We start from the raw sequence: 23,946 nt of genomic DNA, 5'->3' as shown, positions 1-23,946 counted from the left end.
TAAAGAAATAACCAAAATATCCTGTTTTGTTGAAATCCAAATGGAATTAAATACCATTTAATTATACCTCAATATTATTAATATAACATATAATATAATTAATATATTACTATACCGTACCTCAATAAAATGATGTGAGAAGGCAATGAATGAGTTAAATTCTCTTTATTCAGGAAATGACAAACAAGCATATTATAAATATTAGACTTTGGTATGTCAGGGGTTCAATTAGTAATCTCTAAACTGGACTGTCCAATGTGGTGGCCATTAGCCATATGTGTCTATTTAACTTTAAAGTTAAATTAAAAATTATGTTCCTGAGTCAGACTAGCCACATTTTAAGTGTACAAGAGAAATATGTGGCTATGGCTACTATTTTACACTCTGCACAGATGTAGAATATTTCCATCATTGTAGAAATTTATACTGGACGGTATTGCTCTAGAATAACCACTATAAGAATAGCAAAATAGTCATTAACAAAAACATAAAAGGTTCATTGAATCATTAAAGGTCAATAAATAATCCTAAAGAAGAGAAGAAGACAGAAAACAACAATATAACACAGTTGAGGGTCCAAGGGATACCTGGGTAGCTCAGTCTGTTAAGCATCCGACTCTTGGTTTTGGCTCAGGTCATGATCTTGCGGTTTCGGTTTCGTGGGCTTAAGCCCCATATCAGCCTCTGCGCTTACAGCATGGATCCTGCTTGGGATTCTCTCTCTCTCCCGCTCTCTCTGCTCCTTCCCCACTTGCGCTGTCTCTGTCTCTCTCAAAATAAATAAGTAAACTTAAAAAAAAGCAGTTCTGGGTCAAATACAATATAAAGAATACATTTGTAAATCTAAAATAGAATTAATATCCTAAAAAGTGCAAATAATCAAGTAATCTAAATAAAAAACAAACGATGATCAGAATTGGTTAAAACATGGATGCTTAAGTGATATATACCTTTAAAATAAGCACAGAAACAGACTAAAATTCAAAGAATGGAAAAAGATAACATTTGCAAAAGAAAAAAAAGTAAAGCCATAGTAATATAATACAAAATAGACATTAAAAAGAAGCAAAGAGAGGGACAGATCATAGTGTTAACTATTGTACCAAAATAATGCAATTCCAATTTTGTACGAACCTAATAAACACACCTTCAGATACATAAAGGATGACAAAAGAGACACTGGTAAATCTAAAAATACCATTAACATATCTCTCTCAATATCTTATGAAACAGAAAAATTAGCAAGTATACTAAAGATTTGTAACAATATTTGCAAATGTGATAAAATTGGCATATATAGAAATCTTCCTTCAACAACTGCAGAATGCAACTCTTTTCAACTGTGCGTGGAACATTTATCAAGATCGACCCTATACTGGCACATAAAGTATTGCTCAAAACTTTAAAGTCTTGAAACCGTACAGAATATTTTCTCCAACTACAGTGGAATTAAGCTAAAAATCAGGAGTAAACAGATAATTTGAAAATTGCTTTATGTAGGAAACTTATGCAAAACATTTGTAAAATCTCTAGGACCAAAGCAGAACAGAAATAGTAATCCAAAATACATTGGACTGAATTTTAATGGTAAAATATCAAAGTTCACGATGGACTTCTTGCAGTAGCATGCAGTAGAACACAGGTGGCCATTATTCCTGCTGCAACAATTAGAAAAAAATAAAAGGATAAACTGTTAAGATAATATTTTAAAGACATGGAGAATTGTGGAAACAATGAATAGATGAATTAATAATAAAATTCACCAAAGAAAAAGCTTTTTAAAGATAAACTGATAGTGGCTGACCATTTTGGTTCTTGGTAGCATTTGGCAATTTTATTTTATTTTATTTTTTATTTTTTGCATTTGGCAATTTTAAATGAGGGCTGAGGATCAGCTTTGGCTCAGGCAGAGTCTCTGTTGGAGGAAGAGAAACCAGAGGACTTTTGGAAGTTGTATGGAGCTGGACTGAAATCAAAACGAACTTCAAAAACAAGATTATTTTTCACCGTGGAACATTTCTGAGGGTCTGGAATGGGCAAGGAGACTAGACCCGGGCCAAAAGAAGAGGTAAATCTTTCACAGTCTTGCATTGTTTAAGAATCAAAGACCTGCTATGGGAAGGGCCTAACATAAACCTACAGAGCATCATTCCTTAAGATGTCTACCAAGTTTTGAACCTTCCACAGGAAGGAGGCTAAAGACTAAAGATCAAAGCTTTAAAAACTCATAACTTAATGAACAGAGTCTTATACAATCAATCAAAAGCCTGATAGTGCCATGCTTGAAGAATAAGAGTGATGTAGATGTGGACTGATCTTAAGAAAAGTTCAGTGCTTATTGGACTCAGATTAATACGTGGTCAGCTAGAGGTAATTGTCTCTACCATATCTACCTAATAAAAGGAGAAACCCTTTGGGGAAAAAATATCATCTCAAGCTTTATGATTAGTTGATATACAATGTCTAGCATACCATAAAACTTACTAGACATATGAAGAGAGAGAAAAACATAATAATCAGGAGAACATAGCAGAGCATAAGAGACATGGGAGGAGGAAATATTCAAAGATGTAATGTCCATATACTTGGAATCTGAGAACTAGGAGAGAGAGAGTGGGGGGAGGAGGAGGGGAAATTATTTGATGAGATAAAGGCTGAGGACCTTCCTGAACTGAAAAGACATTAAGCAATATAATGAATAGACATATTGTTTTAATTCATGAAATGGGACACTGTATAGAAGTAACAATGAATAAACCATTACTACATACAACAATGTAAGTGGATCTCACAAATATGTTGAATTAAAGAAGCCAGACACAAGAGAATAATATGACTCCATTATATAAATTTCAAAGCCACAGAATACTAATTTATATTGTTACAAATTAGGATAATTGTCACCTGTGATAGGAGTGAGTGTGGATTGAATGGGAAGGTACATTTTGGGATTTTATGGAGTATGGTTTTTAATTGGACAATTTGCTCCCCTCTACAATATGAGGATGATATTTGAACAAAAAAAATTAAGGAATTGTTTTCAAATAGATAATACTGTAGTCTCTGCTGCAAGTCCCAAAATCTTGACTTTAGTTTGGTTGTTTTAGTGTACAAAAGGAAAAGTCTGGCTCTACAGACTGAGGTAGAAAAGAGATATAAATATGAATTATCTGTTTCAGGAAACCATTGCCCAGAAAATCATTAAACCAATTTAAATAACACAAAAATTGTGTTCTGTTTCAGGAAGTTCTCGCAATCCAATTTATTTGGGCAAAGAGTCAGTTCATCTGGGCCAAGAGCTCTCACAATGAAATTAATACATTGTTCACCTGGGCAAACAGTTGACTCATGAGGCAACAATCAGAACTTCCTACAAGAATCTAGCTTTTCTGTGTTTACCAAACCTACATTATTAGGTCACAAGTGTTATTTAATCACAATCTGTTCTCCACCTTGAAAATTCTTCCTTAAGCCACATAGACCCAGACTCCCCAAATATATAAATGACTCTTCACTGTAAGTACCTCTCTTACACACTACTGATGTCTGTCTATAAGTTTTCTTCTTTACTGCAGTAAGTCTAATGAACTTGAATTTAGATACACACCACACAAACACATTTATATAGAGATATTGAAATATAAATATAGATTCATAAACAAATTTATTTATAAATAAATATATATATTTATAAATAAATTATACGTACATATAATTTATTTATTTATTTATATCAGAGACACAGAATCAGAAGCAGGTTTCAGGCTCTGAGCTGTCAGCAGAAAGCCTGTGTGTGTGTGTGTGTGTGTGTGTATACACACACATACATAGTGTGTGTGTGTGTGTGTGTGTGTGTGTGTGTGTGTGTTGTGTGCTATTTTGGTGGTCTTTTTGTTGAGCCATCAGTTAAAAACCCTACTTTATGGTCCAGAAGCTCATATTAGGAGCCTATTAATAGATATCTATATCAAAGTTTACATGGATTTTAGATAGTCCCTTTCTTTTGCATACCCAAGAAATCTAAGGACCTGTGCTATATCCCCCCTTCACTTTATCCTGAAAAATCAAGAATTTTGATTAAGTTCCTGAACAAAATAAATTTTGTAAAAATCTAAAGGGATTATTGCAGCAGAGGGTAGGACCTTTTCTTGAGAGGAGTCTGGGATTTATGTAAGCACAACTGGAGAAGGGCACTGATGTCTTATGGTGACTCTCTACTCTCGTGCATCTTCCTTTGGTGCTAGGGTAAGGCAGGGCCTGGCAGGAATTTCCTATTCTTAGGAAGCTCTAACCACATAAAGGCATGTGGGGAGCGTTGTCTCCCAAAAAAGGAATCACAGGCAGATGCCTACCCAGCTCTTAATTACAAAGGTGAGAAGGAATGTGGTGTTCATGCAGGATCCAGGCTTGTTGATTGAAGGAAGTGACTTGGTGGCCTGCTAATAAAATTCTCCCTTCTCAGTCGTGTTCTTTTTATTTAAAATTTTTAAATGTTGATTTAACTTTGAAAGAGAGAGAGAGAGAGAGAGAGAGAGAGAGAGCGCGCGCGCGCGCGCGCGCGCGCACGAGTGGGGGAAGGGCAGAGACATAGAATCTGAAGCACGTTTCAGGCTCTGAGCTGTCAGCAGAGAGCCTGACGCAGGGCTCACACTCACAAACTATGAGATCATGACTTGAGTTGAAGGCAGAGGCTTAACCAACTGAGCTGCCCAGGCGCCCCTTGGTCGTGTTCCTATTACTGATATACTTCAGGACTCAAAGCCTCACTAGGCATTCCTGATCACAGCCAGTGACTCAGGAGTGACACTCTAGGCTTTAGCTCATTTTATGCAAAGTGCCAGTTATTTGACAAGTTATGGTAATTAGAAGTGAACTTTCAAATTATTAAATTATTCAAGTGTAGGAAATTATAAGTTCTCAAATTACCAACTGATCCAAATATTTTTTCGACTAAGAGGAACATGTCTGCATTAAAGGGCTATTACTCACTCGTCACATAGTGGAGGCTTTTGCAGATATGTGTCAAGTCTTGCATATGTTCAGAAGAACCATTTGGAAGTCCCAGGTTTCACCAACTATGTCATAATCAAAATAAATATAAATCTACATGTAAAGAAAATATAAAGTCACAATGGAAGTCCCTTTGGAGAATTGCTTTTCAGAATCGAAATAGTGATTATTATGAGAGTCAACACTTCCCATTATCATTATCAAAGTATATCACAACAGGAACACCCTTACCACCCTTAAGATTGTTGTGTGCTGAGTATCATAAATTCAGCTACAGTCAATTAAATTACTACCTGGAACTTTTAAAAACAGAAGGTGATTTTGTATTTATTCAAAATTGATATCACTTTGATATTTAAATATGTTTTAAAACCCAGATTGTAAGTCTTCATGGATATCACATAGTATGTATATTATGCATTTTATTCCTTCTGATTTCATAACATTTCCAGAAGATTATGACATCTTTTGGCTTAAACCAAAACAAGTAAAGCAAAGATAAAAAATGTGTTTGAGGGGCGCCTGGGTGGCTCAGTTGGTTAAGTGTCCATCCTCTGCTCAGGTCATGATCTCATGGCTTGTTGAGTTCAAGTCCCTCTATGGGGTCTGTGCTGACAGCTCAGAGCCTGGAGTCCGCTTCAGATTCTGTGTCTCCCTCTCTCTCTGCCCCTCCCCAACTCACATTCTGTCTCTGTCTCTCTCAAAAATAAATAAAAAAAAAAAAAACATTAAAATAAAAAAAATGTTTTTGGTTATGTTTTGAATTGATTTGCACATCAGATCTTCAGCTAACATGGTTCTATAATCTAAAGTGAGTTTTGATATATTATTGCATACACCTGGAGTAATGAAGAGATTTCATTTAATAAATAATGCAAAATTAAAATGTTTTAAGTCATTATGACTATGTCATGCTTATAAGTGGGACTTTACCCCACTAAAGTGGAATATTTAAAAGAAGATGAATGGCATATAGCCTCAATCAAATAGCACAATTTCAAAAATGTGATGACGGAGATAAATAAGACAAGCTATGGTTCTCCTTGGCCTCTATGTGGGGTGTAGAAGGTCTCAGACCATGGTTGTTCAGTTTCCATTCTCCACAAAGGCACCTGGCAAGTCTGCGTGGTCTGTGGGAACTGAACTCATATAGACCAAGCCAGGGAGCCCGGCTCCAGGTTGCATCAGCTTGGAAGAAAGGATACCCTTGAGAAATAGTGATTCTGAGGGTGTTTTAGCTTACTCATTGACTGGGGTTGGTCTTGAATTAGAACAGAAGGTGAGTTTAGGACTAATTTATGGAGTAATGGAAGGTGCAGAGTTGTCCGGGGTTTTTATTTCTCTCCCTGAAATGCTTCTCTTTCATTTGTTTATTAGAGAAACAATTTCCTAATGTATGTGATAGGCATTGAAAGACATATTACTGAATACCCAACGATCGCTATCTTCAAATAAATTACAGCCCGGCTAAGATGATAACACATTTGTTCACAGTTGTGGTGAATCTTGCCTGACAGGTATAAACTCAGGGATAAGGGAGAAAATGGAAGGGAGAAAGCACTGTGAAAGTTGCAGAAATACCTGGAGGTGGCATATGGAGTAAGAAGTGTTCAGGGAGGTGAGTGAGCTTTAAGGAGATGTTTTTGGCAATGGGCAGAATAAGTAACACCTGGATATGATGTTAAGCAGAAGGCCAACCGCCACTGGAGAGATTGATTGGTGTTCCTGGTATGTGATAATTGTTGGAACAGGAACTAGTCCAGGCAGGAAGGATTAGCTGAATTTTACAGTTAGACAGACACTCATTGTAGAAAATTCCCTGTTTTGAAAGGCAGATATAGGCACTAGTTAAACCTACACTATGTCAAGTATCTTAATATTAGATAAGCTAACAAGTTAAACTCAACCACATGCTAGGGACTTAGAAAACATTTCTTGACTTTTATCTAAAAGCAATGCATCTCAATCTGGGATGGTGTTGCCCTCCAGGAGACATTTACAAATGTCTGGAAACATTTTGTTTGTCACTAGGAAACAGACATTATATGGTGTCTCCTGGGGAGAGGCTGAGGCTGATACTGTTTCCATAATTTAACAAAATTCCAGGTATTGTACCCATGTATTCTACGAAGTCCTTATTCCTTTTAATGGAACTGTTTTTTAGATCTTAGAGTTCACTAGTAACCTTTCTAAATTTGTAATCATTATACAAAAAAAGCCCTTAACATTTAGATAAGATATTCAGTAACTGCTTAATAGTGACTACACACATACTTATGTTTCTGACTCCAATTCATCATTTCTCGATCAATGATTTTTTACATAATTGAAGTACCAACATTTTGCTGAGTTAAATGTTAACTAACAATAAGGCTCTGGTCTTTGAGAAATGTGCATGTCAGTGATTTCCTATAATACTGCTGGAAATTCTTAGTGACTAAACTCAAGAACACCGGATAGTTCATGCTTCTAAACTGATGCTCAAGCCCAAAAAACTTATTAAAATTAATATAATTTATATTTAATTACATCAGGCACACAAGATCTAAAAACTGAGCAAGCATGGGGAAAAAATAAGCTATTTTAAAATAATGAATAAACTGTACTCTTCTTGGGTGAAGAATTCCTCATGTCAGAGAAACAATTTTGGAAATAAAGGTTACCTTTTCCTGCTCACCTAAAACAAATATTTAGGGCATGCGGTACATGATCTCTTGATCTAGAAAGAGTTCTCCCATTCTCTGAGACCTAAATACTTACTCTGTCAAGCATTATGCACTTCTATTGTGGCAGAACTTTGTTTTAACCCAAACAAAAAATTGACAATCTATGAAAAAGCTATAGTATATGTGATAAACTAGCAAGAATAGATTGGAAAAACTATTTCGGTTATCTCAGTTTAGAATATGGCCCTATGGTGATAGAAATGGTAAGGGAGATAGTCATTTAAAAAAAGGAAAGCTGTAAGAAAAATCAGTGTGGACAGCTCTTGGCTGGGGATTGACATGCCAAATATGATAATTATAGTTACTGTAGTGAAATCAATGGTTAGAAAATAATCACCCGTAGGGAAGTTCTGGGAGATGTCATAAACCTCGCAACGGGGCACATTAAGATTCAGACTGCCAGACATCAGGACCTAAGGATTTAGAAGAAAAAAATGTTAGATGTAGGTATTAAATATATGATAATTGTTGTTATGTATCAGTTAGTATTTGCTTATTGGACTTGATTCATTATAGAGGAAAGTCTAGCATTGAAGACAGATGGAGTAAAAGGTGGGTCTTTACAATTTATATTTGAGTCAACTCTGTAGGCCTGTGCTTCTATACATCTAATTATTTTCTTTGTGTTTGAATAACATATATACATTATATAAACATATTAAGGAATTATCTTTAATAAACATGTCTATATGGTTAAGTCAAATGTATGTTGAAGTGACTGTATTACACACTGACAGTTTAACTTGGTTCCTACATGTCCTTTATACCAGGGAAGCTAAAGTTTATGGCAGAATTCTCAAAAAACCTTTTAAATATTTATTAGAAACTAACACACACCACATACAGGTAAGGGCTCACCTATATAACAAAGCACACAGAGGGTACAGAGGAAAGTCAGATCATGAACATGCTCAAAATCCCATTCCTTCCTTCTCAAATAGTTGGTAATGAACACCCTTCAGCAAGTTGGGTATTTCATGTATGAATTGTTTTATAATCAGAGACTTAAGTTATAATAACCTAGAAGGCATATAGGAAGGGCTCATATTTAATTGAAGATAATTTAATTGGGGTACCTGGGTGGCTCAGTTGGTTGAGCATTCAACTTTTGACTTGGGTTCAGGTCATGATCCCAGGGTCATGGGATAGAGCCCCACCTCAGACTCAGTACTGAGTGTGGAGGCTGCTTAAGATTCTCTCTCTCCCTCTCCCTCTGCCCCTCCCTTGCACTCTATCTCTCTCTCTCTCTCTCTCTCTCAAAAATTTTTTAAATTATAAACAATGACCAGAATTTGTAAAAAAACATATCTAAAAGAGAAAACATATATTTTGATTTATTTGACCAATATTATTTGAGAAAATGTTCAATACATTTCATTTGAGAGAAGCCTTGTCCAGGTGTAATAATTGTTAATATAAATAATGTTGATGTAAATAATGATAAATAATGACATGATGAAATCGTGTTGGTATGAATAATGATACAGTAACTCTGCATAAACTCCTTCCATAAATATGATAAAAGAGGATAGAAAATACAAACAGTCTGGTGGCCAGAGAACAGTGCTGTTAGGAATCAGCCTGGTACTTCTGGGTATATCATGGGAATATCATGACTTTAGGTTGATCTCTCTCATTTATTGAAAACAAGACATTATTGCTAAGAATCAACTAAAAGCCTTTGTTTTACTCTTCCCCAAATTAGTTATGAACTAGAAAGCATGCACTCAAGATGTGTAAAACATGTCCACTTTAAGAAATCTTAAAAGAGGCCAGAGCAAAAAGGCACAATACTTTCAAAGGCACAACAGGAAGATTACATGGAATCCCTTCCAGAAGCAGGGGAAGCTAGGAGACAGCAGAATGATGTCTTCAAAGGGTAAAAAGCCAAATCTGCCAGCTGAGAATTCTGAGCCCATCAAAATATCATTAAAAATGTGAAAATTAAAGAAGAGACATTTTCAGGAAAATAAAATCGAAGACGATTTGTCGTTAGCAGAACCATATTAAAGAACTATATTTTTAAGAGGGAATAACAATAGTAATCAATGAAAGGTTGAAGATGCAAGTTTGAAAGAAGAACATTGGAAATGGCAGATATATCAACAAATATGAATGAATATACTGTCTGTTAAAGACTATGTCGACAACATCTTGGGGGACTAAAAGAGGATTCAATCACACGACAGGTAGAATATGAGTCAGGAGAAAGATAAATGGAATTAAAGGGTTAAAGATCACTGTCTGATTTGATTGATCAAGGACGTATGTTATAATTTCTGGGTAATCTCTTAAAAGCATAATAAACGAATCTCACAATCCTATAAAATTTGTAAATCTACCAGCCTAACAGGAGAGTAAAACAGGATGTTGAAAAATAATCAAACCAAGAGAAGTGCAAGAAAGAACAGAGAACAGGAGAGAAAGGCAAGATTAAGAGAAAGAAAGGTGAGGCATGCCTGGGTGGCTCAGTCAGTTGAGCATTCTACTCTTGATTTCAGCTCAGGTCATGATCTCACGGTTTGGTGCTCAGTTCGAGCCCCACATTAAGCTCTATGCTGGCAAGGTGGAGCCTGCTTGGGATTCTCTGTCTCCCTCTCTTTCTGCCCCTCTCCCTCTTGCTCTTTCTCTCTCTCTCTCTTTCAAAAGTAAATAAACAAACATTAAAAAAAAAAAAGAAAGGTGGGGCGCCTGGGTGGCTCAGTCGGTTGAGTGTCTGACTTCGGCTCAGGTCATGATCTCACAGTTCATGGGGTCGAGCCCCACGTCGGGCTCTGTGCTGGCAGCTCGGAGCCTGAAGCCTGCTTTGGATTCTGTGTCTCCCTCTCTCTCTGCCCCTCCCCCGCCATGCTCTGTCTCTCTCTGCCTCTCAAAAATAAATGTAATAAAATGTAATAAAAAAATAAATGTAATAAAAAAATTAAAAAAGAAAGGTAAATTAATAGCCAAAAAAGAAGTTAGTTAATTACAAATGGAGCAGGTGCTCTAGTTGTAGGGTAGTCTTATCAGATTGGAAGAACCTAAAATGTAAAGAATAAGAAATTTCAAAATATTGGATAATACAGATTTAGACCTTAAGACATGATTTTATTTCTAAACATGTGATCATAATAATGTAATCATAGTTTATAACTAAAGGATATGAACATATTTCTTAAAATTTGTTCTAAAAAGCATTTGTGAACTCTTAACTGCATGCTTCTCCAAAAAATATAGAGTACCAACAATTACCTGTTACATTCTAGATCTAAATCTATAGCAGTTTATCATAAATACCAACTTTCATCTTTCACTTGGACTTGAAATTTTCAGGCTGAATTACCCTCCACTCTGAATTTCTCATTTGGCTCCTCTGTCATTCTCTATATAATCTAATTGCTTCATTCACCTAGTTACCAAAGCTAGAAACTTGAGTGCAGTAAAAAGTATTTCCTTTCTCCGGCCTCTGCACTCCCTCAAAACCACTTGTAAATGAATTCCCAGACTATTGATCTTGCTCGGAACTATTTCAATTAGGGAGGTGTCACAATAGCTTTGAGTCTCTAAAAGAAAAAAAAAATAAGATATGGATTCTGTTCCATTGACTCAGTCTGTTTCTTGACCAGGCAGCATATCTACCATTGGCTTGCAATTTTTGAATTCTACATGCCATAAAGTATGGACAGTAGGACGGTCTTTGTCAAGTAAAAAACTTATCCTCAAATTTTAGTTTGGGGAGCTACTGTTTTTAAATGGGGATTTAAATATGTATCAACTTCAAATATAAAATATATGATATTTCCTTGATTTTACTGTGACACGGAAAACAAATATACCGTATGTATGTATGTATGTATGTATGTACAAAAGTGGATGAGATAATAGAGGCATTGCTTTCCATGGAATTTCTTTTGCATACCTAGTGTTAAAGCTAGTAATTCACCTTAGTATACCAACATATTACTCTAATACTCAACTTTTGTCACCTTTGAAATTGTAAGCGCAATTATGAATTACTAGCTTCAACACTAGGTCCAAGGAAAAGAAATTCCGCGGAAAGCAATACCTCCTTAGCGCATTTTTTTTTTGCTTACACGTTTTTTATTTGAAAAATGTAGTTAAAAGTCCAACACATTTTTAATATAAATTATGACTTTTGAACCCATTGCCATCACTCTTAAATATGGTTAAAGTGATGGTAGCATACACATTAGAAAAGGTAGCTAAAGGCAAAAGAACACCAAAGAAGACTGTGTCCAAAGACAAGACATCAGAATAAGGCTAAAGATCAGGGTGTCCTGAGTCCACGAGCCCCCCATCTTTCTACCCTATCCTGTTAACCCTTCAGATTGAGTATAACCCTCAGGCCATTAAGCTACTTTAGGACAAGATGAGCTACTTTCAGAGCAACTAGCTAGATTTGAACAGTAAATTGGGAATGTATGACCAATCTTAGACCCTGAAAAGGGCAGGAAATACACTGAAATGGAAACACATTAGAACCTGTCACTAGAGGAGGGGCACACTGGATGGATGGTGGACTCAGCAGAGTGGATCCTAGTTCCCACATTCCTGGGATTGTTCTAAGGAATTGCTTCTAAGACCATGAATAGGTGGATCTCCAGTGGAAGCTTTTATCAGATTCTTATTCACCTGCATGTACTAATTTGTTTGATATTCCTACTTGGTTGTTTAGCAAAATGCAAATAAACTGGACAAGGCCAACAGCAAATTAATATTCTCAACTCACCTCAGTGCCCAACCAGACCCTTAGGCATATGAGCATTGCTACATTCCCTTCATTCACGCTGCAGGAATTATCTCAATTTCTACCCTCACGGCCAGTTTGGTTGCTCTTGGGAGCACGGTTATTTTGTACACCTGCTGCTCTCACCAAATTACGTTTTTGAGAGCCTGATAGGATCTATACTAATGTATATGAGGAACATTTTAGGTTATTGTCATAGGTTGAATAACATTATCATATATAATATGAAATTTTCACACAATAAAAAATGGTTATTTTGGGGTACAATAAAACTTCCTTACACTCCTGTCACTTTCAAATCTGCTCTAAAATCATGGGACATGAGAGAATTCCCTCATACTGGCCCCATTCTTTGAGAATGAGCATTCAGTATCTAGGTCAAATATATCTTTGGCTCTCTGTCTCCCCATCACCCCCACAAGAACACACATGCACATAGAGGAGACAGAGAATCACAAAAAAAAAGAAAGAAAAACAACAACAAAAAACAAAACAAGAATGAAGTGAATCTAGTATTATGGTTAACACCATAAAAAAAGGAAATAATACAAAACAATAAGACAATGTAGGGTAAGGAAAGAAATTAGCTGTAGAAGAAAGTAAACTACCTTCATTTCTTTATTTTTTCTATTCTCTTTGTCCTCTCCATTATAATTATATATGGAAATATTCATTATAGTGATTCATTAGATTTAATGAGATAGATAACATTTTAATTTTAGAGAAACAATTATGCCATAAATACACCTGAATAGCCATATTTCATGGTCATGAATACAAAATGAATTTCTTTCATTGATATTAGCACTAAAAACAGTGTACAAATTGCAACTCCCTTTATAAAAAAATATCATCATGATAGTTATTAGACTAATATATTTCTCAGTTAACCTGTAATTCTGGAGTTACAGAAAGAAGTTGTGTTTTAAGAAAGAAGATACACAACAAATCTCTGGGGTAGGTAAAGTCTGTTTTTCCTTTCCTTTCCTTTCCTTTCCTTTCCTTTCCTTTCCTTTCCTTTTCTTTTTTCACTTTAGATTTTGTTGATTTAAACATGGCTGCTAGGGGCACCTGGGTGGCTCAGCCAGTTAAGCGTCTGACTTTGGCTCAGGTCATGATCTCATGGTTTGTGAGTTTGAGCACCGCATCGGGCTCCGTGGTGACAGCACAGAGTCTGCCTGAGATTCTCTTTCTCTTCTTCCTCTCTCTCTGCCTCTCCTCTGCTCTGTCTCTCAAAATAAATAAGCTTTAAAAAACAAAGAAACAAAACATGGTTGCCTCTCCAGACCTGGATTGGCAAGGTGTTAGAGTCTTGATGAAGTGTTTAAGTTTTGAATATGGTTGCCATGTAACTAGGGAGAAAGAGGAAAACTCTAGAGAAACTGAATGTTTTCTTGGAATACAAAGTAATGCTGCAGCCATATTAAAAAAAGCATCAACAAAGAGAAGATAGGAAATCTCTGACTCCAATAGAAGTATTACTTGAAAAACCAATCATAGCGGAAACCACTAAAAAATGAATATTTTCACATGCAATAAACAGTTCTCCAGATCATATGTGTAAGCCCACCAAAGATTGCTAAAACAGTCCACAGATTGAAATATAGCTGCCTCTGGAGTAGAATCAAGACAGGATTTGATGCTGGTATATCAAATAAGTCTTGCAAGGTGAAAGGTAAATCTCTGTAGCTTCAGAAATTACTCTAACGGTTTAGTTGCTGTAAAGTTACTACTGCAGCGAGCACTGGGGCACCAAGCTCATACTCCCATGTACATCCTTCATTTTAGGGAAGAAGAAAGATTTAACACTTTAAAATTGATTCACTTAAAGTTCCCAGTCAATTTCTCCTATAAAATTTGACTGCAGCAATATACTAAGGAGTGCTTTGTAAATGCCAATGTACAATGTTAATATTTCATTGAAGTTATTTTAATGATTTCTCAAACTCTGGAATGTGAGAGGGTTATATTGCCTGCAAAAATTATCGTCACAGATGCAAGTGTAAGATAATATTAAATAGTTATGCAATTATTCATGACCTTGATACACTTTATTTTTGGTACTAAATACATATTAATTTGCTTTTTGAGATTAAGTATGCATGTATAACTGATCCGGTTTTGGAAGCCTTATGTGAAAAATTGCATACCCATATTAAAAACAGACATAATAATATACCGTGCACACTGAAATTTCTACAGAGATTTACAGGGCAAACTTATTTCATCTGAGATTGGTTGAGCCTTTTTTATATTAGGAAACTCACAGTATTCAGGTTACCTAGTTTTCCATATTTTAATATGAATATTTCAGCATATTATCCTGAAATATTTATCAAAGTTCTTCCTTTAGCATTGTTGTATCCTTTGTCTCATTCAGGTAATTGGGTTTTTCTACCTCCATCATCTCTGGGAAGGGACGACATATCAGAATATAGAGCCAGTTCTTACTGGTCTTTGCTTTAAACTCTAATGTCCATGGAGGAAGGGAGTTATGGATAAGTTTCTGAGCTTGAATAACATATTTTAGGGTCTATTTTGATGAAGGCTTCCTGTGCTTGAATCAGGAAAATGATGCCCTGGGTTAGCAGGACTAAGGCAGACAGTTGTGAATATGGAAAAGATGCTGTGGTTTTCTGGAAACAGGCACTGAAATCATCACCCCTCTCCCCTGTAAAGTAGTCAGGCCCAGGATTGGTGAGGGAAGGTGCAGTCAAATGCCTTTATGCATTTAGAGAATGTAAGAGCAGAAAGAAAATGTACCACCTCTCCAAGGTAGAGCCTCAACATTGTAGAGAGACTGTAATGATAAAAGACTTATGATGAATCTAAGAATGTGGCCTTGGCACCCAAGGCTTGAGGAGTGAAAGATGCCTAGAAGTAGCTGAGAGATGTGAAAAGATCTTGGGATTCAAGATATTGTGGATCCGGGATCCAAGGATCTCTATACATGCACAAAAACACATGTACATATACATGCTCTCTGTACATGCACACATACATGTTTTTCAGCCTAAGTTAGTGAAGGTGAGTTCCTATCCACCCTTCACTGTTATCATTTATGCACCCACACCGAGTGTTGCCAAGATCTTTGCTTCACATAAGCTTCCTGGAATTTGATGCAACCCCAGGGAAAGAGTGTGGATGAGGATTAGAAATTGACTTGGTTGAAATTTCCACCATCCAACCAAATGGAGGCTAGAAATAGAAATAACCTCAGTTATTATAAACAGTAATTAAAAATTCTACTTGAGTTTTTGTCCTAAGCTGCATACTTGTTAGTAAGAACAAAGAGAATGGAGACAGAAGTCAACCTGAGCAGCCTCATAGAGAGCTTTCCAGAGCACCATCATCCAGGATATAGTAGCTAACAGTAACCTGACAGACACAATCATAGCTCTGGAAACTACTCCTTCAGTGGTAAGGCTCTCCTAACCCATGCTCTGGTGTTTCAAATTCATGGTTACTAAACACTCCAATTTCTGCTTTGATAGCTTTTGCCAATCGTTGTGACTTCTCTTCTGTCTGCTTCGTGATCCTACTTATTGCTTTGCCTATGAGCGTCCTTTTGTTGTTTCTCTACTTCGTTTTCTAAAAATTTCCCCCATTTGTTTGATAATCATTGTTTCTTAAAAATTGGGCTGGTCAGGCAATATTCAGTATAGATTTCCTCTATTAAGAAACATTTCTCTCAGACCATCCCTGAGCTAATTTCCCTTCTCTGACTAATCATGCAGTGGCCTAGGCCCAGAGCCCATGTGCTACCAAAGCAGGTACATCCTGCATAGGTCAACCTCAGACTGTGTTGTGAGTGGGGCAGAGACTTTGTAGACTGGGAGAGTTAACTCTCAGACAGCTGTCAATCGTCTATATATACATGCTTACTCCTGTTTGGGCCGGCAGCAAGATTAAACAGCTTCAGAGAAGCCTTTCTGGAAAAATCCAGTAACAGGGACCCAGAGTCACCTTTACTTACCCTCACCCAAAAGGGTTCACAATACCAAGTTACCTTTAGGTATTGTATTCAGAGGTGAAGCAGAACAGTCAGCATACAGGCCACAGTTACTGTACAGACTAGACTGTATAGGTCTTTGGGTACATCAATGATCCTTGATAAACATCTTGATCTAGTGCATTATGTTCTAGCATGGGAAGATGGAAAATACTCCACAAGCACAATAAATGAAAAAATATGTAGTGAGTTGGAAGGGCGGATGTGCCAAGGCACACAGAAAAAGTAAAACAAGGCAAGGGACACAGGAGTTGAAATGTATAAACAAGAGTATCGGTGCAAGACTCATTGAGAAGATGGCCTTTGAGTTCCTCTCTAGTTCTGATCTGACCCTGTCTAACAACCTCTGCAATGATTACCCTGTTTAGGAGAGGAGGAGGTGATGATAAATAAGAACCTCTATCTTTGATTTTTGAGAAATCTTCTTCTGTTTCATAGCATATGTCATAAAGTAGAAAAAAAAAATACTCTGGCAGGAAGCATAGGCTACCCAGTAACTTTGCAACCCTGGAAGTTTAAGGATCAGATCCACCTGGCATTGCCTAAGTTTCCTGGGGGCGTGGAAACACAACTGGGTTCTAAAATACCACCAGGAATGTTGGGAGAAATAGCAAATGTGTTCAAATCACTCTTTTCATGAGAAGTCTGTACATTTAATGATGTCAACTTTGATAACGTGGAGAGGTCAGTAGTCTCACCAGATCTGGTGAGGTCAGAGTGCTCAGCTGAGATTAAGATGCTGTATTGGATCTTTTCAATACTAGTAACCGCAGGTAGTTAGTTTTGCTGAGTGAGGTTTTCAAATTTGGGGTCAGTCTCGCTAAAGTTTGCTGCTGTTCCTGCTGCTGTAGCAAATGACTACAGACTTGGTGACTTCAAATAGAACAGATATGGTATCTTATTGTTCTGGGCGTCAGAAGTTTAAAATTGGTTGGCAGGGCTGTATTAATTGTGTCTGGAGGACAGTCTGTTTCCTCGCCTTTTCCAATTGCCAGATGCCAGCAATGGCGACATTCCAACCCCTGCTCTGTCACCGCATCTCCTCTCCCTTTGTTGTATCCCGTTCTCTGATTGACACTCCTGCTTCCCTCTCGTGATTACATTGAGCCCGTCTGAATAATGCAGAAATACTCTTAAAATCCTCTCCTTAGATAGATCTGCTAAGTGCCTTTTGCCATGTAAAAATAACATACTCACAGGTTGTGGGATTAGGACACGGACACTCGGGGGCAGGTTATTCAGTCTACCACAGGGAGGTAGGCAGAGAACAAGAGGTTCCTCTTTCTTTGTGTTTCTTTCATTCATCATTTAGTTTTCATTCTAAACACCTGTTGAACAATAGTTTGAAATAATCATTTAAATGAGGGATCTAAATTCAAATTCATCGAAACAGAAAGCAGAAATGGTGGCTGTTGGAGCTGTGAGGACGAATAATAGGGAGTTGCTATTCAATGGGAATACAGTTTGGGTCATGCAAGATAAAGTTCTAGAGATATGATATATTGTATTGGGCTTACTGTTAACAATATTCTGCTGTGCACTTAAAATGTTTTTGAATAAATCTCATGTGTTGTTGTTTGGTTGTTTTCTTTCTTTTTCTTTCTTGTCTTTTTCTTTTTTGACTATAATAGTCATAATAAAAGGGCACCAAATTAATGGCCTGTTCGGCACACTCACATGTCTTAGCCTGGAGCAGGAATAATGAGTTCCTTGAACAATGCCCTAGTTCAATGCCCGAGTTATTTGACCCGAGCTGTGACTTCTTTGGTCTCTCAACCCCACTGTCTAAGGTTCTACTGATTAGAAGGATACCATGTCAGGAAGCATAATTCTATAACCTTCCAGTGCTGCAGGAATCACAAGGTCTCTCAATTCTTTGGATTCATTGGCTCTTAGGTCCTAGCTTTGTCTGAGTACTTGACATTCAAGCTACTTTGGTTTCTATCAGACAAAGCTTCCAGTGAGGCAGTCTTGCAGTTTCTTTGGGGTTCCTAAGGGCCTTGTGAATGTTCAGCATTACCCAGGTAAACAGTGTTCATTTTGGTTTATTTGTAATTATCTGCCACTAGCATCTGTCAGCTCAACATCTAACTCAGCATCTCTTAGGTTCAACCATTAATACCGTTGTCAATAATGGTGATTATTATGATTCTTACTTGTCTTATGGCTTAGAAAAGACAAACAAGAGAGCTGCTTTTAAAGATTCTCTCAGAGCCTTTCTAAGTAGGGTAACACATTTAGTTTACCCAGAACAGTACCAGCTTACAGTTGTTTCCTTAGAATAATTAGAATTATTTATTTCCCTTTTTACCCTCTAAAGGATCCAGGGTGATGGGAAGTTATATGGTCACCTACTGATCAGTCTACTCACACTATTTGTAAATAAGGAAGAATTTATGATTAGAGCATGAAAAGTAGTACAGAGAAACTTCAATTTGGTAGTATTTGCACTCTGAAGTCTTTGAAATTCTATTGTGCTCAAAAACAGCCTGATTCTTTAACTGACTTCAAGGGCCAGAACTACCTGAATCTAATATATCAAGCGAAACCCTCAATCAGTTGCCTCTATTTGACCTCAGCACAAACAGCCCCTCCACACCCCAACCATTGCCAACGTAAGTAATTCAGTAAAATTTTAGTTCACACTGTGATACGTGTCCTGAGGAGCCTTAAAATTCATGACTGACCAACCAACCAACCTCTTGATAATTTTAAATTTGATTTTATTTAGTTTAATTGTCTCATAATAGTTGTTTGTTAGGCAAAAACATAAAACCAAATAATTTAAATTATTCGGTGACAGGAGACTCTAATAATTTGGTTTGACCTCAAGAAGATTTTGAAATCAGTTCTGTCGTCTTTTCCTCCATTAAAAAACTATTGGTCCTTTAAAAAAATTTTTTTAATGTTTCTTCATTTCTGAGAGAGCGAGAGAGCACAAGCTGGGGAGGAGCAGAGAGAGAGACAGAGACAGAGAAAGAGAGAGAAGGAGACACAGAATCCGAAGCAGGCTCCTGGCTCCGACCTGTTAACACAAAGCCTGATGCAGGGCTCGAACTCACAAACCGTGAGACTGTGACCTGAGCCGGAGTCGGAAGCTCAACTGACTGAGCCACCCAGGCGCCCCAAAACTGCTGGTCCTTTTAAAAGCATTTTACAAACTACCGACAAAACAGAGCTTCACGCTTATTCACTTTTAATTGTTTCATGTTGATTTCTTTCCAGAAAGGAGAATCTACAGTAAAGTCTACTTGAACAATTCCTTAAGGGAGACACTTTAGAGGAATTTATCAGAGACGTTCCGAGTCACTTGATGGAAGTCACTGAAGTGTGATTGGGGTCCCGTCTGAGAGGAGTTTGCTTATAAGCCGTGGCTGTCTTGTTTCATCTATGAAACTCGGGGTGTCCGACGCTTCTCACGCCACCTCAGCTCTGCTCAGTCCACTATATGCTGCATCCTTCACTCTGTCAACCAGTTTCTCAAAGATTAACTCTGCTGTATCGTTCTCGGCAGCACCACGTGTGAATAGTTGTCCTGGACCTTCTCAGATGCTGTGGCACGGGCTCTCCGTGGGATCTGCTTGGCTCTGACCGTGGCATGTGAGTATCTAGAAGTACGGAATTGATGCCCCGTGAGCCAGCCTTTGGCCAGTGGGGGACTCACCCTTCTGTCCCGTTGCTGGTGAATCCTGTGGGGGCATTCTACATCATTCCTTTTAATGATGGTCCCAGCAGGATCAAACTCCATTTACCCTCAGTGGCGATCTGCTTGAAAGTCAGACAGTTCAATTGACTTTTCCACCTTCGGTGTCTTAGTCTTCCCAGTATCTTATTCTGATTCCTTGGTAGCAGTTCCCCAAATTAATGACTTATATATGAGTTTTTGTTCAAGGCTCTGCTTTCTGGGAGAAAACCAGGCCAAGGCATTCATTATCTATGTTTCTTTCCTGTTGTCTTCTTTTGTGTCTTACTAATTCTCCTCCTAGTTTGTTACCTTTTTCATTTTCCTTAAAGTCTTTTTCTTTCATTTTCATTTTGACTTCCATCATTTGGGAAATGAAAATGATTCACAGCTATAAAAGGGTGACATAGGGATCCTTAAATGATGGAAGTGTTCTGCATCTTGACTGTGCTGGTGGGTACATAAACCTACAAGTGTGATAAAACTGAATAGAACTAAATACACACAAACACAAGCACAAGTGAAATTTGAATAAAATCTGTGGATTCCACCAATGTCATTATAATGGTTGTGATATTATATTACGGTCCCACCAGATATTATCATTGGAAGAAACTGGTAAAGCATACATGAGATCTCTCTATATTGGTACTTACAACTGCATGTGAATCTACAATTATCTCAAAATTTAAAAAGTTTAAAGAGAATACAACTTTGTTTTTCTTCAACAGCAGCCCCTTGCTTTACACACACATATGAACTGCATTCTTTTAGCAGGCTACTGACCAGTCAATACTTATATATACATTTGTAATAGCATCTCACTTAAATTATGAACTCATATTCAAAAGTTTATTTGGCTTTTATCTAAACACCATCTATTAGGTTTCTTGCTTTAACCAATCTGGAATCTAGTAGAAAAAGTTACATGTTTTATATATGAAATTAAAAGAGTATTCCAATTGAATGCTTTTAATATTTATTAAGAAGGAAAGCATTCCTATGCTATTTAATATGTGATAACAGTGTATCTGTTGTAAAGGAAACTATAATATATGGTGAGTTTGAAACTTTTTATTTCCTTTTTGCTTGTTTTTCATAAGAATATCTGGGCTCAGTTAAACCCATTAGAATGTTTTTATTTGATTTAAAAAATTTTTAAAAAAATATTTATTTGTATTTGAGAGAGAGAGCAAAAGAGAGAAAGAGTGAGTGGGGAAGAGGCAGGGAGAGGGGAAGAGAGAGAATCCCAAGCAGGCTCTGTGTTCTCCGTGCAGAGCCTGATGCAAGGCTTGATCCTATGAACCGTGAAATCATGACCTGAGCTGAAATCAGGAGTTGGGTGCTTAACCAATTGAGCCACCCAGGCGCTCCTAGAATCATTTTTAAATGGAAGATATCATTGACCATTTACATTAGCGGAAAAAAAGTGTCATCTATTTGGATCAGCTACCTACTTATTTCCTAAAAATCCAGAGACTAAATTAGTATTATGTAAAAATTATAAGCTGTTTTTTTCTCTTTAAACTAGTTAAGTATATGAATAATGCAAACATTCTACAGACAATGGCTTATGATTTTAAGGACTTTCTTTCTCTGGAATTATTTGTAGCATCCCAGGCCAACTTCAGGGATGGAAGAAATGAATAAAATAAATTGGCTTGGGGCTTTCTTTTGCTTGATCTGCTTAAAAGCAGGCCTGTTCTATTTTTCTGTAAATGCTCACCACTCTCCACCCAACACATGCCTAATCCACAAAGTTTGCATTTGTCTACATCATTCTCAAATGTTCTCTTTCCCTGTTTTAGTTACCCTTGGCCTATACCTTGACCTTCTGCTGCCCGTCTCAATAAATTCAGAACACAACCATTTACCTGCAGCAAACGGGAATGGTTCCCCCAGAAATATAGCATCCAATAAAAGCCAAAGCCAAAGGAAATAGAAAGGTGAGGTCGAGCATAATTTTCTCATCACAGTCTTTCCTGCCTTTTCCTTTTGGCCTCAGATACTGTGCTGACCTCTGTCTATTTTTATGGCTAGATTAATTCTGCTATTTCAATGAGTCTGAATTTTCAGAATCATATGGTTCAGATGACCTTAAGAGGTGCTAACCTCTAAAAGGATTATGTGAAAAAATGATAAAAAGATGAAAAAATGGAGAGTTGCAGACCACGAAAATACCTTAGAGATGATCTTACTCAACCTTCCAGGTTTATAGAGAGGAAGGGAGTGAAAGAACAGTTGAATGATGTTATGTTAAGCTGCTACCCTCCAACAGTGGCTGTCAAATGCTATAAGTCTTACATCAGCAGTATTGCAGGCCCAAAGCCAACTGTATCCCCAGCCAGCATATGTATAAGGAATCCTAGAATAAGTGCTAAATAATTCATATTGAAACCAGATTTTCTAATGCTGAAATTTTGAATATCCATCCACTGACAGCTGATTTTACCTTGTTACCAGGTCCCTGCTTTGTTCATTGTAATAATCAATGACTGGGTGACTTTTGCCCATTATATACATCAGATCCTTATTTCCCTGGGTGATGTCCTTTAGGATATTGGTCCTGACTTTCTCCCTTCTGGTCCTCTCCTATCACAAACTTCGCACAGCCTATGGAGGGACCCATGATTCTCATCCCTCATGGACAAATCATACTACTTGTCTCCAGACTCTTACACATCAGCCACCAACCAACTGCTTGGGGAGCCTGCTCTTCCAAGAAGGACTTCCTGCCTCTGTGGATCTGTATGGGGCCAGGACTAGCCCTCCTGGATGAGGATGTGGCTCTTCATTACCAGCTAAGGGGATTCCACAGATGATTTACAGTCTAGGGATATTTATTTACCTTTGATAAATTTATCTCTGGGTTTAGCTATCTGCCTGAAAGTTGTTTTCTATAATTTTCTAATAGGTCTCATTCTTCCCCACGTCATGTTCAATTTCAACCACAAAGTCCCATTTGGGGGACGGTGAGGGAGAAGGGATAAGAAAAGCTGGGATGTGAAAATGACACTTTCAAAATGAAGACAGAGAATGAAAGTTGTGGTGAAAACCCGACTATTGCTTCCTCCCAATGTGATTACTCTTTCTTAGCCCTGCACCTTCTGGTGCCTTGGTAATATTCAGCTCCCCAATATTTTCCTTAAGCACAATAACTATGACAGTATTTTTTGTAGTTGCTGATGTTTGCTTTCTAAAAATATCACACCATAGTTAGTGTTGTACAAGACATAAGAGGTACTTAAGAGATAACTGCCCTTTCTAACAGAGTTCTGTGGAATATAAATGAAAAAAAAAAAAGCTTTATTCTCAAGCATGATGCAAATGTAAAACCTCCTTACACAGAAGAGAGTAGACATAATGCAAACCAAGGAATGTTATAAATTTGAAAAGTAATTATTTTGTATATAGCACTTTTAATATTTGCTGTGGAGGAGGGTTAACAGAGATTTCCTATTTTTCTTTCACGCTACCTCTTTGTCTATAATTTTCTCTAGCTAATCAAAAGACAAAGGGAAAACGTTGTAAGGAAATAGTGGTACATACAGGAAAATGCAGCACATTTTTATTTTTATTTTAAAAGCTTGCCAGTTGGCAGATACATTTACACTGTCACATATAGAACAAAATATATTTATTATATATAAGCTACGTTGACTTTCAACTCTTAAAAAGCCTGCCCGGTTAAAACACTAATTGGCAATGAGAAGGTACTGCAACTATATACACCAAGATGGATAACTATCATCAAACTAATGTTGAGCAA

The 23,946-nt window shown here is 37.1% G+C and overlaps 1 long non-coding RNA gene across 2 annotated transcripts in view; it reads left to right on the top strand.

Moving 5' to 3' along the window:
- Positions 1-3,482: 3,482 nt before the first annotated feature.
- The window catches only part of LOC122202087, a 39,971-nt gene continuing 19,507 nt past the window's right edge, over positions 3,483-23,946 (top strand). For both annotated transcript variants that reach the window (XR_006194456.1, XR_006194454.1), the window contains exons 1-2: positions 3,483-3,516; positions 19,721-20,095. This is a non-coding gene — a long non-coding RNA (uncharacterized LOC122202087). The remainder of the gene's footprint in view (positions 3,517-19,720; positions 20,096-23,946) is intronic.

This window comes from Panthera leo, chromosome A1 (assembly GCF_018350215.1).
Source record: "Panthera leo isolate Ple1 chromosome A1, P.leo_Ple1_pat1.1, whole genome shotgun sequence".
Taxonomy (NCBI): domain Eukaryota; kingdom Metazoa; phylum Chordata; class Mammalia; order Carnivora; family Felidae; genus Panthera; species Panthera leo.
Note: the sequence above shows the minus strand (reverse complement) of the source record. Positions and strands in the feature narration are given on the sequence as shown.